This window comes from Lepisma saccharinum, chromosome 9 (assembly GCF_977018435.1).
Source record: "Lepisma saccharinum chromosome 9, izLepSacc3.1, whole genome shotgun sequence".
NCBI lineage: Eukaryota > Metazoa > Arthropoda > Insecta > Zygentoma > Lepismatidae > Lepisma > Lepisma saccharinum.
The window spans coordinates 78,414,520-78,434,199 of record NC_139237.1 but is presented as its reverse complement, the minus strand read 5'-3'; positions in this window follow the sequence as shown (position 1 = coordinate 78,434,199).

Genomic DNA, 19,680 nt, shown 5'->3' with positions numbered 1-19,680 from the left:
TAAATCTCTTAAAACTATTGATAGCCTTTTAACCAAAAAGCAGCGGAAGAAAAAAAATTCTTGTCTTGCAAAGGGCCATGGTATGAAATTGTTGCTTAGTACCCCCCAATTAAAAAAATTACAACAATCTAGAAAAAAATCACATGTGGGGGGTTTCATATTTACTATCCCGGCCATCTTAGCAGCACTTGGGGCTGTTGGGAGCTTGGCTGGGGGATCAGCTGCCATAGCAAAAACAGTAATAGATGCCAAGAAGAATAGGGCAGAATTAGATGAATTGAAGCGCCATAACCTGGCCATGGAGAAACAAGGCAAAGGTGTTAAGAGAGCCATGAATAAGTTTAAAAAAAAGAAGAGCCGCTTACAAACCAAGATATTGAAGCTTTAATGAAGCCACTGGGCATCAAAAATTTTAGAGGTGTGTACATGTCTGATTCTTTACCAGAACAACCACTCAACAAAGAGTGTGGCATTGTTAATTTGGATAAGTACAAAAATCAGGGCACTCACTGCATCTGTTATCTTAAATATTTAAAAGATGAGGCATTTGTGTTTGATTCATTTGGAGGTGTTCCACCTGAAAATTTAGTAAAATATCTAAAATCAGCTAATCTTTATTACAATAATGCCCGTGTTCAAAATTTCAAAGATGTTAATTGTGGACATTTGTGTTTATCTGTTCTTAGATATATGTCTCAAATAAATAAACCATCAATTGAAGATTTTCAAAAAGCCTTGTGGTATCTGAAGCATCATGGGGGTATTCCATCTCACCAGCCAAAATTCAATATTGAAACTCAAATTGCATGATGATATAGTGTATCCCAAAACAATAGCTCTCAGAACATTTTATGGCATGTACTTGATCCCTAATATTACACACCAGAACAACAAAATTGCAGTTGGTGATCAAAAAATTGTCATCACTCCGGGGCAATATAATCTGTCCACTCTAAATGCTCAATTACCCAGAGGTATAGTTTTAACTCAAAATTCTGTCACTCACAGAGTAGAGATTGTATCTGCTACAGAAACAGTGGATCTGGGTACTATAGGAGAGCTGTTAGGCTTTGAGAACAACACAAAACTTGAACCGGCCATCAAACACACTGCTATTAATATACCTAAATTCTTAGCCATAGAGACTCTGAATATTCACTGTAATGTGGCCGAGGGTATGATCACCAAATCAAATGGCATAGGCACTCACAAACAAACTGGCATCATTGCAACATTTAAACCTAATTCTGAATTTATGGAGCCCATCATCTACACTCCATCCCCAACATTATATTTTCCTGTGTGCCATAATAGAATAGATTATATTGAGTTGATGGTCACTAATGAAAAAGAAGAATTAGTTGATTTTGCTGGAGCCACAACAACTGCAATCATAGAAATTAATATTTAAATAAAAATACATACAAAAAAATGGAAAATATTGAGAGTTATGAGCTACAATCATTCCCCCCAAACAGGAGGACATTTGCAAATTTAAATCAACCCAACACAGAAATTGAGGTTGATCTTGATGTAGGGGATGGCTTTATACACCCCCACAGAGCAGATCTATACATCAAATTTGATGTTGTAAAGCTCGATGGAACAGATTATCCGGCAAATTCAAATATAAGATTGGTAGACAATTTTGTGCCACATCTGTTCTCTGAAATTGAGATCAGAAAACATGGTGTTGTTATAAACAGAGTGGATTATCCCGGCATTACCTCCACAGCTTTGGCCACACTAAAATTATCCAAAACCGAGGCTTCTTACTACAAAATAGGTGGATTTGAGGCTGGTGATAAAATTATATCCAAGAGCCACACAGTGCTGTTCCCCATGCGCCTGTTGCCAGGATTCTTCTCAGATTACAAATATATTATGTGGAAGGGTGGTTTAAGAATCACATTTAGAAGAGCTGCCAATGATAATAATGCTTTGATGAGGTACAGTACATTAAATTCTACAGGGGAAGCTCTGCCCAATACCTTACCTGATGAAGGCAAATGCATTATTCAGACTATGGAGCTAAGAATTCCAGTTGTTGAATATGAAGCCAGTTATGCTCTTAAATACAAAGCAGATATAATAAAAAATCCACAAGTACCTTTACAATTTTATACATATCAATGTGTACAGAAGCCTGCCACTGGTACTTATTATGAGTTTGATGCTACAAATTCATTCTCCAGTATACAATATGACATGCCGGATTTTGTGGTGGTACTGTTTCAGACTGGAAGACACAATAATCAGGAAAAAAAATTCAAGTAGATTTGATAACTGCAACATCAAGAACATATATCTTAAAAATGGCAGAAATGAGGTATTTCCCAGAGAAAATTATAATTTAGACATGTCCAAGGATGATTTTCTTAAATTATATGAAGCATTTACAGCATACAAAAGGGTCACTACTGGCAATACTGACATGTATTACACACCAGATGAATTCAAAGCACAGAGACCCATGTTTGTCATCAACACTTCAAAAAGGAAACAAGTTGTGGTTAATGACAGGACAAACATTAAAATTATCTGTGAATTCCACGATACACTCCCTGATGACACCATATGTAGTGTTATTCTCATAGGTGAAAAATCATATGTTTATGATGTAAGAAATGAGAGAGTCACAGAGCAATTCTAGAAGAGCTCTGCTTATTACACAACTTGAGCCTGGTGTATAATTAAACTTAAACCGGAAGTAAATGTGTGTGTGTGTGTGTGTGTGTGTGTGTGTGTGTGTGTGTGTGAGGGGTGTGGGTGGGTGTGTATGTGTGTGTGTGTGTGTGAGGGTAGCTTAGTTTTAGGTGTGGGCAAAAAAAATATCAAGAGGGGCATATTTTTAACAAGCTTATGGACAACAATCTGACAGAAGTGCCTTTTGCAAGTGTAGTCAAATCAATCTCAGGGGGCTCATCATTTCACAGGAACTTCCCGAGGGCATTTTTACAAAAATCTTGGATTAGACGGAGTACCACACTTGAGCAAAAAGCTCATATGGGCATGTTGAGCAAGTTTTAAGTGTAGCCAAATCTGCCTGAGGGGGGTTCATCATTTCTCGCACTGGTTGTATATACTTTTATACTACTGGGAAAAGTCTTCTTCTTCCTTCCTATCTTTGATTTGGGAAAAGGCTTCTTCTTCTTTTCATCCTTCTATTTTTGGAAAAGACTTCTTCTTCTTTTCTTCTTTCTATTTTTGAGAAGAGGCTTTCTTCTTCTTTTCTATTGTTGATTTGGGAAAAGGCTTCTTCTTTTTTTCTTCCTTCTAATTTGAGAAAAGGCTTCTTCTTCTTTTCTATCGTTCTATTTTGTTAAAAGGCTTCTTCTTCTTTTCTATCGTTGATTAATGGAATAGGCTTCTTCTTCTTTTCTTACTTCTATTTTAGGAAAAGGCTTCTTCTTCTTTTCCTTCTTCTAATTTATTGTATTTCTTTTTAAAGCGTAATCTTATTTATTATATATACAGGGTGACTGGTAATTAGATGTATTCCCTGAAAGGAGTTAAAGTAAAGACAATTTGCAATAAATTTGACCATATGATACCCCGTCCGAAAATTAGTAGTTTTCGAGATAATCGAATTTCAATTGTTTTTTTAAAAAAGTGACAATTTTCCACATAAAAAGATGAATTGAGAAAAAACTGCTCATTGTATGGAACTTATTTCAGCGTTTTCTGATGGCTAACAAATAAGTGGTTCATTAAAAAAACACGTTTTTCCCTAATAACAATCGCATGTAAGTAACGGGTGGGTCTAAACTTACAAGTGATGATAAAAAATGCACTCTTAGTTTACTTGGCAACGTATTAATAACAAAAATGGTATGACACGAAGCGTACAAATTACTTAAATTACTTCCTTGTGACATCTGCTATCCAACAAGGTACAAATGTTGCTGTCATTCACATTTGTGTACAATAAATAATACTTCATTTCATATTCATGTGAATGGAATCAATGAACAATACAATTAAAGAACATTACACGTCTTGCTCAAAGTGGGCACCTCCGTTACGAATGCAGGCACGCAGGTTTTTACGGACATTTGGTCTCTTAACTCGTGATGTGATGGTGGCCTTGACGTGTTGACCAGCTGTTAAGATCCTTTCCCTGAGCTCTTCTTGCGAGTTTACCGGTGTCTTGTCATGTGGCTCTAAATGTAAAAGTCGCAAGGTCTGTAGGTACATTGCCGAAAGGTGGTTGGCAACACTGCTAGCAGTCCGACAGGGTCCTATCTCAAGGCGCAAAACAAAATAATGTCGTACCGCGTCCGATTTCAAGTGGAAAAATTGCGTCGATATCACCCGTTTCGATGTCGTGGTGTTTTCATATTTTACTGATTGGTAAAAGATACATATTTGCATACCTCAAGAAAACCTTCTTCCCAAAATGAAATCACAAATTCGCCACTGGGTGGCATCTCCCACCCCCCCCCCCCTGCAAAAAAATTTAATTCGCACATGCTATAACAAGTTTTGAAAAGTTTGCAATATGTTATCTCTTCTTATTCAGGGCAAAACAGAAATTATGAAATACATTTTAAGGAGTTCATGTCACAGGCATCTACGCTGAGACTGGAAATGTTAATACTAAGAATCGAACCCACACTTCTTGCGCATTTAAAACTATGGGTTACATACAGCAAGATAGTGAAGGTGTATCGTATTCTGCGATCTGATGTTTTTTTATTATTTGAATTTTGTTATTTAGCGTCGCTTTTCTTGATTACAAAGTTACGACGGGGAGACCTCAGAAATCAATTCGCGATTAAAATTACCACCTGAGCGCTAGTGTCGCTTCCAATATGGCCGCTCTACGTAGGATAGATCTTTGTTTACATTCAGTAATAGTACGTAATGGCAACGTGTTGTCATTGCTGGTATGGAAGAAACTTTTAAATTATGCGTTATATTTAAATATTGCGAATGCGATGTGAATTCCAGGAACTATAACGAAGGTGAAGCTGTGCTGAGAGCGAAGCATTTAAGTATGATAATAAAAATAACACGGAAAATGCAGACGAAATTAATGTATACGCACTGGTTCTTCAAAGCGGTGCTGTTTCATCTGCACTGCACCTCGGTTGTAACTTCCTAACCCGGGCTCTCAGAAATGATTTGAAAATAAAGCAATTCACCTCTATTGCAAAGCTTGGGCAGGAAATAAATTTAAACATGCAGTTGCAGTTTTTTCCCCCAAAGAGGCAGGCTGGTTTAATAACAACACCGGATAATCATAATTACAATAACAACAAGTTTATTGAGGTTACCTTCAGTATTCACTGAAAATTGACTGACAGAATGATTCAGCAACATTAGCATGTCAATTGTGTTTCTCTGAATTACCTTTATGGTTTCGGACATTAATTAATTCTCATGTTATTTTCATTTTCGCATTTAATTGACTTGCACCGGTTCCAAATTTCATGCATAATACATTGTTTTCGATAAAAATGTTATATTCATAAAGAACAATTTAAAATTTACAATAAAATCATCTTTCCGAAAGATTATTTCGGAAAATAAAGTGAACAGACTCGTGCATTCTTCGTAATTTCCTTGCCGCATTTCAATTACGCCAATCTTGTCAATCAGTTCTGTTTTCCCTGATTTATTTAAACATTTCATTTTGTTGATTTCACGAGGTAGAAAACGCATGTAAGATTTTCACTTATCCTGAACCACAAAACGATTTAGAGCAAAAAAAAACTGAACAGTAGACGCTACTGTTTCGCATATCCCCCATGCTTTGAACGGCTTCAACACGGCGAAGCGCAGCGAAGTGTTCTACGTGGAGTGGTTCCTGAAAATCTCACCAGATAACATATCGGATAATTTTAGTCGCGAATAGTTTAATTCGTTGTAACCGTATAAAGATGTACAATCATTCATATTTATAAATAAATGTGTGCCCACGGGCATGTACTCTAATGACAGACGAGTAGGTATTCAGTAGTCCTCCTTCGCATAATCACGATCTAGTGCTTGTAGTACATACCGGGTGGCCAGAATTAAAGTTACCCAACTCAGAGTCCTCTGCAGCCTGTTTGAGGAATCGTAGAACTCTGAAATTTGGTGAATCCACTATGCAGACCATGGGGAAGAGGATGGCGATAAAAAAATAAATAGTTCAATTTTCCGCCACCAGGTTGAAATGTGGCGCTGTACTTCCATGATGGGTTGTAATAAAGACGTAAACTGCTCGAATTGGTTTGGATTTGCCTTTACCTTGCAATCTTGCAATAAACGAGAGATTATTTTCTCGCAACGTCCAGCCACTAATGTCTTTCTAATTAATAACTCAGCTAAATCACTTAACGTGATTAATTGCACAACCCATCATGGAAGTACAGCGCCACATTTCAACCTGGTGGTGGAAAATTGAACTATTTATTTTTTTATCTCCATCCTCTTCCTCATGGTCTGCATAGTGGATTCACCAAATTCCAGAGTTCTATGATGCCTCAAACAGGCTACAGAGGGCTCTGAGTTGGGTAACTTTAATTCTGGCAACCCGGTACATAATTTTTTATGAACTAGCGACATACATTTATAGCATTCTTTGTCTATGAGTTTGTGTGTGTGTGTGTGGGGGTGTGGGGGTGTGTGTGTGGGTGTGTGTCCTACTCATTTCTTAGAACGTTCTGATTTCTTATCCACATCAAAATGTAAGGAAGTGCTCCATGTGTAGGGTAGATTCTAACCCTTATTCTTATTCAAGACGAGAATACCTGCTTCACTTTATGTAATTAACATTAATTTATTTCACTTGGCCGAATCCCAGACGGGCCAACACGACGTATTTGTGAGAGGGCGCTCTCATACACACGTTTGGACTGCAGAGGGAGCAGCGATACTGTAGCGTTGTAATAAGGGTGAATGGAGGGAATGAGTGAGGCAGGAGACTTCGTCGGTCCCGTTCTGATAGTGGGAAACGTTTCGTTATCGGATTCTTGAGTAACAGTGCAGTGTGGAATTGTATCATGGCAGAAGAAACAGGAGGCGGTTCCGTGAAAAGGGAGTCCCTTCCCACGCTGTGTTTTTCTACATATTAATGCAAGCTGCTACGCAATTGCTCTGTTACTGGCCTCGAGGCTCAGTGTGCAGTCGGGAAGCTCGCACCGCAATTGGAAGCGAGATGTTGAAGCCTTCGGTCTCACTCATGCTATTTTAGTAAATGACGATTTCGTCGCCTCGTAATGAAGGAAACCCGGGTTCGATACCCTGTGGAGGCACATAGTGTCCGAATCCAACTTTAAACTATTGCAACGATCACTTTCAATCATAATTAGACAATTTCAATTTGTTCATGAGTACATGAGTGCTTTGAAAGAAAACGCAAAGGCGAATATGTGTGCTTACTTGTTAAAAATAAAATAATGCAAGATGGAATTCACTCTTGACTACATTCATATACAGCTATTTCATGGTTGATGATCGTCGTTACCTTGGCAACGGCAAAAAATTCCAATTATTACATCATTTATACAGCGTTTAGCGAAAATTAATCACATAAAACATAATCAACGTTGTACTAAAGTAATTATATCAATTTTCAACTTTTAAGAACACGAATTGTCCAACATAAATCAATAATTTTAATAAAATTATATCGTATTGTGAGGATCCACGGGGTATACGTGGGTTGCCCTATCTCGTTACTGTCTTCTGCTTTAGTTTCGTAGAATGATTTCATCCATATATTTAACATAAACATATTCCAAAGTTACAGTTTAAGGTTTCACGAAACTAAGCGTATACCCTGTGAAAATTTTGAGACTACAGCACTGTACGGGACCGTCACAATGTTCGTCCAGTCCCCAAAACATATCTGTACATGAAGTGGACTTAAAAAACGCAAAAATATAATGATTCTTTATCGCAAACAAAAGAATCAAGAATAAAACAATGCCGAATGATTTTATTTGTCTGTGTTCTCCGCAAAACAGCACGTACTTTGTGTCACAAAAGCGGGGCTTTATGAAAATTCCTTCCTTGAAGGTGCGTTCAAATTGCTCGTTAATTTTAATTGCCTCTGTTGTGGGGCGCCTCTAGCATCAACCGCATCCGAGCATCGTATTGCCTCCTCAACACGATAATGATTTTCTCTCTTCTCCAACCAACGTTGTGAAGGGAGAAATCCTTGCGAGGCCGAGAGATCGGGAGAAGTGTGGCGGGCATATTCAACCAGTAACGTCCAGTTCACTTTTATGTACATACCGGGTGATCAGAGTTACCCAACTCAGAGCCCTCTGTAGCCTGTTTGAGGCATCGTAGAACTGGGTTGTACAAATAATCACGTTAAGTGATTTAGCTGAGTTATTAATTAGAAAGACATTTGATAATGGCTGAAAGTTGCGAGAAAATAATCTCTCGTTTATTGCAAGATTGCAAGATAAAGGCAAATCCATAACCAATTGGAGCAGTTTACGTCATTATTACAACCCATCATGGAAGTACAGCGCCAAATTTCAAGCTATTGGCGGAAAATTGAATTTTTTTATCGCCATCCTCTTCCCCATGGTCTGCATAGTGGATTCACCAAATTTCAGAGTTCTACGATGCCTCAAACAGGCTACAGAGGACTCTGAGTTGGGTAACTTTAATTCTAGCCACTCGGTATCTTTAGCATGCAGATATTTATATTAATATTACAAGACGAGCACTAACCTGTGTTATAAGAGTTGTTCAAAGTGATATCCACCTACATTCACATATTCCTAGCATCGTTTGATGAAATTCTGATTCACACACAAACGTTCTTCTTCCGTAATTCTTGTAATTTTTGCTTAGGGGTTCTAAAATTTAACGATCCAGTTTCTCGTAATGTAATGACAAAACGTCTAACCGTCTCTCTACCTGGAGGTGAAACGCCAGGGAATTTCTATGCAAATTACCTACACACGTCTCGACGCGAGTCTGTTTTCACGTAGTAAGTGTCATATATAGTAGGATTAGACGGGGTTCCACACTTGAGCAAAAAGCTCATATGGGCATGTTGAGCAAGTTTTAAGTGTAGACAAATCTGCCAGAGGGGGGTTCATACTTTCCTGAGTTTATAATAGGTCAAAACACACTACTATATATAAAAATTATTTGTTCTAACGTGAACTTTGCGGATGGCATTTCAATCGCCTCACTTACATACAACACACACACACTGCAATTACACAAAGAAGTAGCACGGCAAGTAACCAAAAAACACACTCTTTCACACAGTACGAAATTAACACGCTCTTGGTTCAAGGTCTGTTCCTCAGTAGAATTGGAATTAGATAAGAGCTGACAATAGACCTTTTAATTGACATTAATGGGTTTTTTATTCATTTTCGAGGGGTGACGCTATTGTTATTTAATCTAGCGCCACGTGTCGTGGGTGGAGGAGGGGTGACGCTATTGTTATTTAATCTAGCGCCACGTGTCGTGGGTGGAGGAGGAGATGAGGCATCGATGACTCATGCACACGTGTGAGTTTGAAATTAATGGTTTTCCATTAGTGCACAAAAGACACTATTATGTATTCCGTTTTTGACCTAAGCTAACACTATTGTTGTATTTTATTAATGCGTTTCTGCCGGATATGAGTCACAGATGATTTATACTGACGTTGGAGTTTGGAATTAATGGTTTCTCCATTAAGGTACAAAAGACACTATTATGGAGTTCGTTTTCGTACTATTCTAACACTATTGTTGTATTTTATTAATGCGTTTCTGCCGGATATGAGTCATGGGTGCTTTATACAGATGTGGGAACTTGGAATTAATGGTTTTTTCCATTAATGTACAAAAGACACTTCCGGCCATTTTGGCGTCGGTGGTGAGTAATATTTGGTATAATTAAGGATCCGGATTTACCCGTATTCAACCGGTGCCGACGCGTTCGATCGGAGGTAGAAGATATTATAACACATGTTCGCTTTAAAGGCGAAGAAATTGAACGATGTATCCTATATGAAAACGAAGTATGCGAGCAGAATCCATGTTATTAATATTAACCTGTTACGGAAGAACCTGTTATGTGGTCGCATTCATCGGCACCCCCAAACCGCGCGCGTTCATGGACACGTGAGGGGAAAAAAGGTTCTCTCTTGTTACGGCCCCCATCGCTTGGTCTTCTTCCGAAGTTGAATGGAAGTCAAGTGTCGCCAAATTTTTACGCACGAGTATTGATTTTCTTTGAGGTTCCAATTTTATTTGGTGGAAGTAATCTACGCGGTATTTCTGCCGCCTTTTGTAACATTGCAAAGACTATTTAACCTAAGGCGTAACGAATTTGGCTGAACTAGGAACATTCACTTCCAGTATCTACAGGTTAAAGTGGATGCGATCCACTATTTGCTCTTATTTCTGGGTTGCGAACCACGGCCCATTTGATTATTGGGTTATAAACATCAGGATTCATGTAAAATTGACCAGATGTTTTTACTGTTAGAGACAATATTTCGCATTTTTTGTGTATTTTTACTCAGAAAACGCTATTTGAACGATTCAAGCAAGAGTTCGCATGGGAATTTAGACACACAAACTGTGTTTCTTCAACTTTAGCTGAAATTTAGGTTTATTTTTTCACTCTAATATCACAATTTCTTCTATTCAGGCAACATTTTTTATTAAATTTTGGACTCACAAAGACATTTTTCAACTTTTAACTTGTTATTTTAAAAGTTTATTTCCATTTTTTACTCTAATATCACAATTTCTTCTATTCAGACAACATTTTTTATTAAATTTTGGACTCACAAAGACATTTTTCAACTTTTAACTTGCTATTTTAAAAGTTTATTTCCATTTTTTACTCTAATATCACAATTTGATCTATTCTTGCAGAAGTGTTTATTGCAATTTTGACTTGCAAAGATAATTTTTTCAACTTCTTTTATTATTTTTTCTATTTATTGCCTTTTGTATCTTATATTTTTAAATCTTAACTTTGAGTTTTGTTCTTTATTTAAAAAATTTCTCTAATCACTAAGGAAGAAGTACTTTTAAGTAAAACTGTACCCACAAAGTTTATTATTACTATTATTATTAGTATTATTATTATTATTATTGTTGTTGTTTTTGTTTTGATGTAGTTGTTGAATCTTGTTGTTGTTGTTAGGGTTTATTGACTTCCACTACGCTATTTTTGGTTTGCTTCGTAGGAAAGTTTGTTTATTTTAGAGTTTCCTCGGTATTTTCTTACTGTTAGGATAGGTAAAGTTTCCTAAATATATGAGTAGGGTTCCATATATTCTTGTTCTTGCATGTTTTTCATATGATGTGATCACCACAACTCTCCAAGTGCTTTTACTGCATGTTTCCATTTTTATTGAGGCTTAGTGATTCCTAGAGCCACTTTATGCATGAGAGAAAGCTTGAAAATTTCGATCTCAGATAGCCGTCAACCTTATGTCAGAGTATTTTCGAGTATATTTTAGTCTTATTATGGCCCACTAGAATATCATGGTTTGCTTATTTTTTAAGTATGTTGCGCAGTTATTGTATTTTTGCTTTTGCTTTCTAGATAAACTGTATGAAATGTTTAATATTTGTACTTTTTGCACTTATAAGAGGCCAAACTTTTACTGTAACTAAAATTATTATGTCTCTAAGCACTGAAATCCCTTTACAAAGAGTACTATAACTGAATGTTTATTAATATTGTTTCTTTCATCCCTTAAATATAACTACTTAACAATATAATGACAAATCACAGGACAAGACGATGTTAGCAGATGACTACGTGGCTCTTAAGTCCACCTGCCAAACTTTTCTTACCATGCTATTTACCCTTATAGTCTTTTATTCGGGGTACGTTTCAAGTACTACTTGACTTTTTGAGTGTTTGATTAACACCAGGGGTTATTTGTATCTGTTATGCTGTATTATTTGAGGCTTCTAATTTTTATTCTACAATCACTATATGTCCCTGAGAACTAAATTCCACTGACTGAAGCTTAAAGCTTAGGCTCTACAGCATGTTGAATGGTTAAGCACTGGTCAATATGAATTTTACAGAGGCTAGTAGGAGGCATAGGGACACACGCCAGAGCATTATTAGCGTGCAAGAAGCACTTTCAGGGAGTACTACGAGGAAACGAAGTTGATTTTTTTGAGGGCTTTACCAGTTACACAGCCAATATTTGCTATTTCAAGTAACTACATGTACCAAAACATTTTACAGCCCAACACTAACTAGACTTCAATTTATATTTTATTAGGTGCTAAATGTAGCAAGAACACTGATTGTACATACTTTTGAGAATCCAACTATTTCAGGATTTTTTCTATGTACGCATATTTTTATTGATTACTAACTTTAACAGACCAATCAGGAAGACGCCAAAATTCACTAAACTTAGTACTATAGTGTATGTGATTGCATGAAAAGTAGAAATTATAACAGCCACAAGATTTCGCTTTTTTTGCTTTTGGGACTAATCGTGACGCTGAGGATGAATGGATGGCCAAAAATCTTAAGGACTGGATGTATTTTACCACTACAGACGCCTATGTAGAAACACTAGAGTACTGTTAGCTTTCAAAATTGAGGTTATACGGTACTGTTTTTTAAATATTTCGTATTTGGCACGCTTATCAAGTTACATTTATATCCATTTCAGGACAAATATTGCTAAAACTCTCAAATTAATGTGTACAACTTTATATTTCTGCTATCAGAGGAATTAACAACCCTATTTTACAAACAAAGGGTATTGTTTACACTTTATTTACTTCAATCTGAGACTAATATTTTACAGTAATTGAATCATTCAGCCCTAGTCAATATTTTACTGCATCAGAAAGTTTGTTATTAATCTAATAAGTATGCTATTTTGTGCTATTCTAACGCAAACGTTGTTTAATTCACTGGTTATAATGCAAACTTTTGCACAAATTCGATATATTCACTACCTTCAAACCAAACAATTGTACTTATTTAGCGCATTTCATTTATATTTCTTGTAATTAACTTATGTTTCTTATAATTAACAATCTAAACTAATTACTTTGGCATGTTAAAAACCTTATTTTTTACTATTTCCTATTCTATCAGGTTCTATATTGCTGTTTTTATCAATTTATGTAAGACCACACTCTGGTAAATGCACATATATTCTCTTTTATACACACGCACGCACGCTACATACACACTCACACACACACATTTACACACTTATACGAACATACATCTGACGTTTTTCAATATTTTGCTATGAAGTTTGCATCCACGCTATTCAATCAAGGGCAGGCAATGTAGTATTTATGAGTATTAGTAATCCCAAAGTGGTGTTTTTGGTGTCCAAGTTCAGATGAGAGTCTGCTATGTGCCTTTTGCAGGGGATTGCATGTGAAGTGTATCCATATTGAGCATTATTGAGTGTGTATGCTTCCAAGTTTTGCTGTTATTTTCCTATAATTCTGTGAGACTGTAGAGAGTTCTCCCTTTTCAACCAGTTTTCTTTCATTGATTGGATACTTTTTGGGAACTTAGCAGTTTTTTATGTTATGAAGCAGATTGTTGTAGAATATTTTGCATGGTCTTTTGTGATATTGAGTGGCTGCTGTAACGGAAGTAAGTATCTTTCCTTCTTGTGTTGATGTTCTCGTGTAGGTTTCCTATTTTCGGTCAAGTTGCAGTAGGGAACTTAGCAGTTTTATGTTATGAAGCAGATTGTTGTAGAATATTTTGCATGGTAAACAAATAAAAACAAATAAGGAAATAAACAAAACAGCAATCAACAATAAAGTTAAAAAAGGATAGTCCTGAAGTCAAACAACCTAACTCAGATAACAAGCAGCAACAAGGATAAACAGAAACCAACATGGAATTCAGAAAGGGACATCAATAGCCACAGCCATAGCAAAAATAATAGATAGTCAAACAAGCTAACTCAGATATGAACCAGCAACATACCTCAGATATCTAGCAGCAACAAGGCATAGAATAGAGTAAAACAGGACATGCTTATGGAGAAACTCAACAACATAGGAATAAAAGGGACAGCCAACACAAATACGCTACATCATACATAGCCCCTGCGAATAGAAAATTAACAACATCAGCAGTAACTACTTATACCTGCTAGAACAACTAAGCGACTATAGTTAATCAGAAAAATACATATTTTCACGAACTAATTTACCTCTACGATAATAATACTGTACTAGCAGAATGCCAAGGCTTCAAAAGATAGCTCCCAGAACAAAGTACAGCGTGGAGTATAGGGTCACATGCAAATGATTATTCAAAGGAGCTTCGTAGATCAATAAGACAGTAGCGATTATTCTAAGTACTGCAACTTGACAGAAAATAGGAAACCTACACAAGAACATCAACACAAAAAGGAAAGATACTTACTACCATTACAGCACCCACTCAATATCACAAAAGACCATGCAAAATATTCTACAACAATCTGCTTCATAACATAAAAACTGCTAAGTTCCCTACTGCAACTTGACCGAAAATAGGAAACCTACACGAGAACATCAACACAAGAAGGAAAGATACTTACTTCCGTTACAGCAGCCACTCAATATCACAAAAGGCTTGCCTACCAACCAGATTGTCAGCAAACTCCACTCACTTCTTATGGAAATCAGAAGCCAGGTACGTGATCTCTCAAGCCAAAGCTCCAAATTGAGGATCGTGGAGAGCTTACAGCAGATTATCTCAAACATTAAGCTTGAAATCGGGACCGTAGAAACAAATCAACAATCAGCCTTATCAAGTTTCACCACACACCAAATTGGATGAAGCAGTATCTCGTCAATTCTTCTCTGTTGAGATTGTCAGACTTCACAGTGTTCCAAATACTCAAGGGCACTGGACATATGTTAAGACTGGTAATATTTACAAATTATATTTCTACACACAGACTCAAGAGTTTTTCTTATTGGTAGTGTTCGTTTTCTGAAGTTTGGATATTTGAAAAAGGGAAAACAATTTGAGATACCACTCTTCACCATAGTAAGAAAAGATGGTGTTCAGAGCACTTCAAATACCAATAGCATCTAGGGACAATACCACCAACAAATATAAAATACACGAGGATGAACAATTGTTTGAATTCATATAATAATTGGTCACCTGTTTCAACATCAAAAGCACACAATTGTTCATCCTCGTGTATTTTATATTTGTTGGTGGTATTGTCCCTAGATGCTATTGGTATTTGAAGTGCTCTGAACACCATCTTTTCTTACTATGGTGAAGAGTGGTATCTCAAATTGTTTTCCCTTTTTCAAATATCCAAACTTCAGAAAACGAACACTACCAATAAGAAAAACTCTTGAGTCTGTGTGTAGAAATATAATTTGTAAATATTACCAGTCTTAACATATGTCCAGTGCCCTTGAGTATTTGGAACACTGTGAAGTCTGACAATCTCAACAGAGAAGAATTGACGAGATACTGCTTCATCCAATTTGGTGTGTGGTGAAACTTGATAAGGCTGATTGTTGATTTGTTTCTACGGTCCCGATTTCAAGCTTAATGTTTGAGATAATCTGCTGTAAGCTCTCCACGATCCTCAATTTGGAGCTTTGGCTTGAGAGATCACGTACCTGGCTTCTGATTTCCATAAGAAGTGAGTGGAGTTTGCTGACAATCTGGTTGGTAGGCAAGCCTTTTGTGATATTGAGTGGCTGCTGTAACGGAAGTAAGTATCTTTCCTTCTTGTGTTGATGTTCTCGTGTAGGTTTCCTATTTTCGGTCAAGTTGCAGTAGGGAACTTAGCAGTTTTTATGTTATGAAGCAGATTGTTGTAGAATATTTTGCATGGTCTTTTGTGATATTGAGTGGGTGCTGTAATGGTAGTAAGTATCTTTCCTTTTTGTGTTGATGTTCTTGTGTAGGTTTCCTATTTTCTGTCAAGTTGCAGTACTTAGAATAATCGCTACTGTCTTATTGATCTACGAAGCTCCTTTGAATAATCATTTGCATGTGACCCTATACTCCACGCTGTACTTTGTTCTGGGAGCTATCTTTTGAAGCCTTGGCATTCTGCTAGTACAGTATTATTATCGTAGAGGTAAATTAGTTCGTGAAAATATGTATTTTTCTGATTAACTATAGTCGCTTAGTTGTTCTAGCAGGTATAAGTAGTTACTGCTGATGTTGTTAATTTTCTATTCGCAGGGGCTATGTATGATGTAGCGTATTTGTGTTGGCTGTCCCTTTTATTCCTATGTTGTTGAGTTTCTCCATAAGCATGTCCTGTTTTACTCTATTCTATGCCTTGTTGCTGCTAGATATCTGAGGTATGTTGCTGGTTCATATCTGAGTTAGCTTGTTTGACTATCTATTATTTTTGCTATGGCTGTGGCTATTGATGTCCCTTTCTGAATTCCATGTTGGTTTCTGTTTATCCTTGTTGCTGCTTGTTATCTGAGTTAGGTTGTTTGACTTCAGGACTATCCTTTTTTAACTTTATTGTTGATTGCTGTTTTGTTTATTTCCTTATTTGTTTTTATTTGTTTACCATGCAAAATATTCTACAACAATCTGCTTCATAACATAAAACTGCTAAGTTCCCTACTGCAACTTGACCGAAAATAGGAAACCTACACGAGAACATCAACACAAGAAGGAAAGATACTTACTTCCGTTACAGCAGCCACTCAATATCACAAAAGACCATGCAAAATATTCTACAACAATCTGCTTCATAACATAAAAAACTGCTAAGTTCCCAAAAAGTATCCAATCAATGAAAGAAAACTGGTTGAAAAGGGAGAACTCTCTACAGTCTCACAGAATTATAGGAAAATAACAGCAAAACTTGGAAGCATACACACTCAATAATGCTCAATATGGATACACTTCACATGCAATCCCCTGCAAAAGGCACATAGCAGACTCTCATCTGAACTTGGACACCAAAAACACCACTTTGGGATTACTAATACTCATAAATACTACATTGCCTGCCCTTGATTGAATAGCGTGGATGCAAACTTCATAGCAAAATATTGAAAAACGTCAGATGTATGTTCGTATAAGTGTGTAAATGTGTGTGTGTGAGTGTGTATGTAGCGTGCGTGCGTGTGTATAAAAGAGAATATATGTGCATTTACCAGAGTGTGGTCTTACATAAATTGATAAAAACAGCAATATAGAACCTGATAGAATAGGAAATAGTAAAAAATAAGGTTTTTAACATGCCAAAGTAATTAGTTTAGATTGTTAATTATAAGAAACATAAGTTAATTACAAGAAATATAAATGAAATGCGCTAAATAAGTACAATTGTTTGGTTTGAAGGTAGTGAATATATCGAATTTGTGCAAAAGTTTGCATTATAACCAGTGAATTAAACAACGTTTGCGTTAGAATAGCACAAAATAGCATACTTATTAGATTAATAACAAACTTTCTGATGCAGTAAAATATTGACTAGGGCTGAATGATTCAATTACTGTAAAATATTAGTCTCAGATTGAAGTAAATAAAGTGTAAACAATACCCTTTGTTTGTAAAATAGGGTTGTTAATTCCTCTGATAGCAGAAATATAAAGTTGTACACATTAATTTGAGAGTTTTAGCAATATTTGTCCTGAAATGGATATAAATGTAACTTGATAAGCGTGCCAAATACGAAATATTTAAAAAACAGTACCGTATAACCTCAATTTTGAAAGCTAACAGTACTCTAGTGTTTCTACATAGGCGTCTGTAGTGGTAAAATACATCCAGTCCTTAAGATTTTTGGCCATCCATTCATCCTCAGCGTCACGATTAGTCCCAAAAGCAAAAAAAGCGAAATCTTGTGGCTGTTATAATTTCTACTTTTCATGCAATCACATACACTATAGTACTAAGTTTAGTGAATTTTGGCGTCTTCCTGATTGGTCTGTTAAAGTTAGTAATCAATAAAAATATGCGTACATAGAAAAAATCCTGAAATAGTTGGATTCTCAAAAGTATGTACAATCAGTGTTCTTGCTACATTTAGCACCTAATAAAATATAAATTGAAGTCTAGTTAGTGTTGGGCTGTAAAATGTTTTGGTACATGTAGTTACTTGAAATAGCAAATATTGGCTGTGTAACTGGTAAAGCCCTCAAAAAAATCAACTTCGTTTCCTCGTAGTACTCCCTGAAAGTGCTTCTTGCACGCTAATAATGCTCTGGCGTGTGTCCCTATGCCTCCTACTAGCCTCTGTAAAATTCATATTGACCAGTGCTTAACCATTCAACATGCTGTAGAGCCTAAGCTTTAAGCTTCAGTCAGTGGAATTTAGTTCTCAGGGACATATAGTGATTGTAGAATAAAAATTAGAAGCCTCAAATAATACAGCATAACAGATACAAATAACCCCTGGTGTTAATCAAACACTCAAAAAGTCAAGTAGTACTTGAAACGTACCCCGAATAAAAGACTATAAGGGTAAATAGCATGGTAAGAAAAGTTTGGCAGGTGGACTTAAGAGCCACGTAGTCATCTGCTAACATCGTCTTGTCCTGTGATTTGTCATTATATTGTTAAGTAGTTATATTTAAGGGATGAAAGAAACAATATTAATAAACATTCAGTTATAGTACTCTTTGTAAAGGGATTTCAGTGCTTAGAGACATAATAATTTTAGTTACAGTAAAAGTTTGGCCTCTTATAAGTGCAAAAAGTACAAATATTAAACATTTCATACAGTTTATCTAGAAAGCAAAAGCAAAAATACAATAACTGCGCAACATACTTAAAAAATAAGCAAACCATGATATTCTAGTGGGCCATAATAAGACTAAAATATACTCGAAAATACTCTGACATAAGGTTGACGGCTATCTGAGATCGAAATTTTCAAGCTTTCTCTCATGCATAAAGTGGCTCTAGGAATCACTAAGCCTCAATAAAAATGGAAACATGCAGTAAAAGCACTTGGAGAGTTGTGGTGATCACATCATATGAAAAACATGCAAGAACAAGAATATATGGAACCCTACTCATATATTTAGGAAACTTTACCTATCCTAACAGTAAGAAAATACCGAGGAAACTCTAAAATAAACAAACTTTCCTACGAAGCAAACCAAAAATAGCGTAGTGGAAGTCAATAAACCCTAACAACAACAACAAGATTCAACAACTACATCAAAACAAAAACAACAACAATAATAATAATAATAATACTAATAATAATAGTAATAATAAACTTTGTGGGTACAGTTTTACTTAAAAGTACTTCTTCCTTAGTGATTAGAGAAATTTTTTAAATAAAGAACAAAACTCAAAGTTAAGATTTAAAAATATAAGATACAAAAGGCAATAAATAGAAAAAATAATAAAAGAAGTTGAAAAAATTATCTTTGCAAGTCAAAATTGCAATAAACACTTCTGCAAGAATAGATCAAATTGTGATATTAGAGTAAAAAATGGAAATAAACTTTTAAAATAGCAAGTTAAAAGTTGAAAAATGTCTTTGTGAGTCCAAAATTTAATAAAAAATGTTGTCTGAATAGAAGAAATTGTGATATTAGAGTAAAAAATGGAAATAAACTTTTAAAATAACAAGTTAAAAGTTGAAAAATGTCTTTGTGAGTCCAAAATTTAATAAAAAATGTTGCCTGAATAGAAGAAATTGTGATATTAGAGTGAAAAAATAAACCTAAATTTCAGCTAAAGTTGAAGAAACACAGTTTGTGTGTCCTAAATTCCCATGCGAACTCTTGCTTGAATCGTTCA